The following is a 4,500-nucleotide window of genomic DNA, read 5'->3' as shown; positions in this document are numbered from 1 at the left end:
CTGCCCTTCACGCCTTTCAGCGCTTTGAACCAGCCAAGAGCTTTCTCCAAGAGTGCAATGGAGCAGCTGCTCCTGCTCCCGGGCCTGGCTCTCTCCAGTCTCTGCCCTTGCCTGGTTCTGTCCCTTGTGCTGTGCCCTCTGTTTCCCCAGGGCTCGCTGGCTTCTGCCCAGGACTGTGGCACTGGCACAGATCCAGTGCTCCAGAGCCTCCTTTCTGTGCCCTTGGAGCTGCCTGGGCACAGCAGCCTTTTCCATCTGGAAGCTCCCCACGGACAGGGAGTGCCCAGCTCTGTTCCTTGCACAGCCTCCAGGAGCCCAGGGCTGCCATCTCCAGTCCCTGCTGGCAGTGGGGGCTCCCAGGTGCCTCAGGCTGCTGTGACACCGCTGCACACGGGAGGGAAGAGGGGCAGGGGCTGTGCTCAAAGTCAGCTCCATGTGCTGCTGCTGCTGCTGCTGCTGCTGCTGCTGCTGCTGCTGTGGGGTCATTTGTGCAGCCCTGGCCCAGAGTCAGGGATCAGATCCTGCCAGTCTCTTCCAGCCCTGGCTGCTCAGAGTTTGGGCCTTGGAGCCTCAGGTGGCCAAAGGCAGCTGCTGCTGGTCCCTGGGTGTGCCCGTTTTCAGCAGTGCTGCTCCATCAGTCTGTGCCCAGCAACGGGGAAAAGCCTCAGCCCTGCAGGGCTAGGAGCTGCCGGGCTCTGCCTGAGCAGCTCAGCCAGCAGGAAGGGAGCTGCTCCACACGGGAATCAGGAGCAAAGGACATTCCTTTGATAGGACATGTTTTCTATTTAAAGGAAAAAAAAGGAAAAAAGAAAAAAAAATTGTAAAAGATAAGAATAAAATCCAAGTGTTAGTGAAAAAAAACCCATACAGTTAATGAAAAAAACAAAACATAAATGCCAAATTACATTCTTTGCATTAAGAGGTAAATGATCTTTTTAAAAAGACAACTCAGTTATTTACATAGTAAATGTGCTGATGGCGGGGATCCATCTTTGTGACCTCAAAAGCCTCTTAAAATATTTTGGGCTTTGTTTCCAATATTGGTATTTGAAATTGTGGTCGAAGCAAGAGGAAATTGCTTTGTGCCCTTCCAGCTCCAAGCAGGACTGGGAATGGAAACTCTGTCAAACCCCAAATCCTTTAGAAGATCACCTTCCTTCTCACCCTGCAAATGAGCTGCACATTCCTTTTGAAACTGTCAGGGATTTCTTAGAGACATAAAGTCTCACTTACGGCTTTTTGCTCGGGTTTGGAAGTGCAGAAGGGCAATTCTCCATCCACCAGCTCCAGACTGCACTGCCTCAGGAGCACGGCCCACTCGCCAGCTTTGGCCCACTCGTGGCACTTCTAGAGGAGGAAGAAAGTGCAATTGCACAATTCCAGCCAATCAAGAAGGAAGAATGGGACAGACAAAACACCCTGTACAGATCCAGGCGTTCAGCTGGGACTGTGGAGAGTTTGGGTCCTTGCCAGTTGGATGTGTGTCCCCAGCTGCAATCTCTGGGCCTGCAGCAGAGTCTCACTCACCTGCCAAAGCAGAAAGCTCAGGCGCTGCGCTCGCAACGGGCTCGTCTGATGCAGAGCTGTCAGAGCAATGTGAGGGCAGAGCCAGCCCAGCTGGGCCCAGGGCTGAGCCCAGAAGAGCCCTGGCAGAGCCCAGAGCAGCCTCAGCACCTGCAGAGCCTGGCTGCAAGGAGAGAAAGCAGAAACCACCCGTCAGCTGAGGGCTCCTGTGCCCTTGTGCCAAGGCCTGCAGTGCCCAGGCCATGCTGGCTGTGCCCAGAGCTGTGCCCAGAGCTGCCCATCCCTGCTGCCTTTGGCAGCAGAGCAGAAGGGCAGCACATGTGCCCAGCCTGCAGCCAGCCACGGCACATCCAGCCCTCAGCAGCTGCCCAGAGCAGGATGCTCCTGTGCTTGCTGCCATCTCCCAAAAGCTCTGATCCCACCCTGCCAAGCACACAGGGACCCACCTCACGCCAGCCATGGCTGCAAGAAAAGCTGCTCCCAAACCATGGCCTCAGCCTTCTCCAAGGGCATGGCCCATCCATGCCACAACTGCTCCCCAGCACTTCCCCATCCACACTGGATCACCTGGAACATTTCCTCTGCTAAAACCAACAACACATTATTGAAAAGAGATTAGATGCAAAAAGGGAAAACAAGAAAAAGGGTAAAAACTCCCATCTCTGTCAGGGCCTTGAGGAAGGCCAAACCCCTGCACGCCAGGGAAAAACCCAGCCATGGCTGTGGGAAGCCCACACTTTCTCTCTTCCCCCCTGCACTGCCCCCCAAAATCATGGTGACCTCAAAGCAAACAAGGGCAGTGGAGCAGCCCAAGCCCTTCCTTGCCTGCACAGCAAAGCAGCCCCAGCACGGGTTCTGGAGTCCCACCTCTGCTCCCACTATGGGGCTTTGTTTGTGTCGGGCTGGCTGCCCCAGCCCCAGCCCGGGGCACAGTGGGTGCTGGGGGCTTTTGGCAGGGCCAGGAGTCGACTCCCATTTCGTACCCACCGCAGCCCATGCCCCAGCCCTGCCAAAAGCAGCTGGGCAGCCACTGAAGAATGAGTTGCATCTGCCCCAGCAAAGGGGGAGCCTTTGGTTCCCAGCCAGGCTGAGCCATGCCCAAATCTAGCAGAATTTCCCCGGCTGGGGACTCATCTGCAAATTCCCTGTGGACTTTGGCTTTGAAGAAGGTGCCAGAATCAAAGTCCATCACCTTCAGCCTCCCGTGGCCAGGCTGAGGAAGAGCTTGTCTTCCTTGATGTCATCCTCGCAGTCTCCAGCAGCAGCAGCAGCAACAGCAGCAGCAGCAGCAGCAGCATCCCCACCCGGTACAGCTTCTCCAGGGGCTCCTTCTCCTTCCCTGGGGGCAGACCAGGCTCTCAGGGCTCTGCCCAGGGCCCCAGCTGTCAGGGAACCAGGACAAACAAAACCAGATGGGATGGATACTCCAGGGACCTGGAGAGCCATTCCCAGCAATTGGGAAAATCCTAGGTGCTCCATCCACCCATAGATGCGGTCTCCAAATTTGCCCCAAAATTGGGTCCAGCTTTTAGAGGCCATAACGAGCAAGTAAGTCCAAGTGACTTGATGACATTTTTAGCCCAGAAAGCCCTGCAGCTGATGGCACACTTCACAATCAGCAGGGGACACAGCTAGGCCAAAGCCAGACCTCTGCTGGGAGCCTTTCTCCTCAAATACCCTTCAAACAAAGCTCCATGCAAGTCACTTGGGAAAGTTTCTTCAAATGATCCATTTCTGGCACATGACTACACAGGCTTATGTGAAAGATTCTAAAGCAACTGCTCTGGAGTCAAAGAGGCAGCACTAAGGGTCCCTGTCATCTCTTTGTAGCTAAATCCCACTCTGCAGGAGTTGAAGGAGTTTGGAACGAGCTAGAGAGCGGACCTCTGAGTATTTTACATGATGCCATTGCATTTTCTTCACTTCTACACAGACAGGAAGGGTGAGTTTGGCTCACATCTCCACCGCATGGTTCACAGGGCCGCAAGACTTGTAGTTACAAGAGCTTTGAAGGATTTCTTGGCCAAGAAGACACGGCCAACAAAGATATTTGTGGTTTGGAGCCAACCCTTCAATATTTCGTCTTAGGGACTCATGCTACAGTGTAAGCTTCCTTAGCCAATCATGTTATGACACACAAACCTACAGCACTGCATCCTAAGCTTCTTGTTTTCCATTGTAACTACTTTTATTTTTTCTAGATCTTGGACTCTAAAACTCTAAACTTTCCTCCACTTCAACATTCCTCCCCGTGTCTCTGCTATAAACTAGAAATCTGCATTCTCGCTTCTAGCACCTAAGTTTGGAAGCCCTTTCCTAGGTCTCAGATCAAATCCTGTGCTTAATTCTAAGCTTTGCTGACAAGACCAAAGGTCTGAGATTTCCCTGCATTTGCGTTTCCCACAGCACCAATGATGTTAGTTACACAGTGCCCGGGATCCCTCTTGCAAGTCAACTCTGTCAGGATCAAGGCAGCTGCTGGGGGGCTGCTTATGGCCTCTTACAGCCCATTGCCCAGGGCTTGCCAGCGCCCCAGCCCCTCAGGGTCTCCCCCAGCCTGGCCAAGCTGCCTGGCAGCAGCGCCGCAGCCGCACAGCAGCTCCAGAGCAGCCCTATCCAGAGGCGCCTGGGAGCCCTCAGCAATGCAGCCAGCAGCACGTGGCCAGGAGGACACGGATGGCGCTTCCTGCCTGGCACAGGGCTTGAGGCCATCTCCAGGCACCGCTCTGGTAGGGATCCCCGCAGCCCCGGCCCCTGCCCAGCTGCTCTGTGGGCAGCACAAAGGCTTCAGCAGAACCACCAAAGGCCAAGGGGCTTCTGGCCATTTTCCCTGCAACACTGCACACCTGGGCAGCTGGCTGAGCACAAGCACCCTTTTCCCCCTGCAGGGCCTCAGGACCCCTCAGCCTGCTGTGCTGCTGAGCACAAGCTCCCTTTTCACCCTTTCCTGCCTCTTGCCCTGCAGACCCTGGGCAG

Source organism: Melozone crissalis, unplaced genomic scaffold (assembly GCF_028551555.1).
Source record: "Melozone crissalis strain CALT ecotype California unplaced genomic scaffold, PUWL_Pcris_2 ptg000172l_1, whole genome shotgun sequence".
In the NCBI taxonomy this organism is placed as follows: Eukaryota; Metazoa; Chordata; class Aves; order Passeriformes; family Passerellidae; genus Melozone; species Melozone crissalis.
This window is presented reverse-complemented; position numbering follows the sequence as displayed.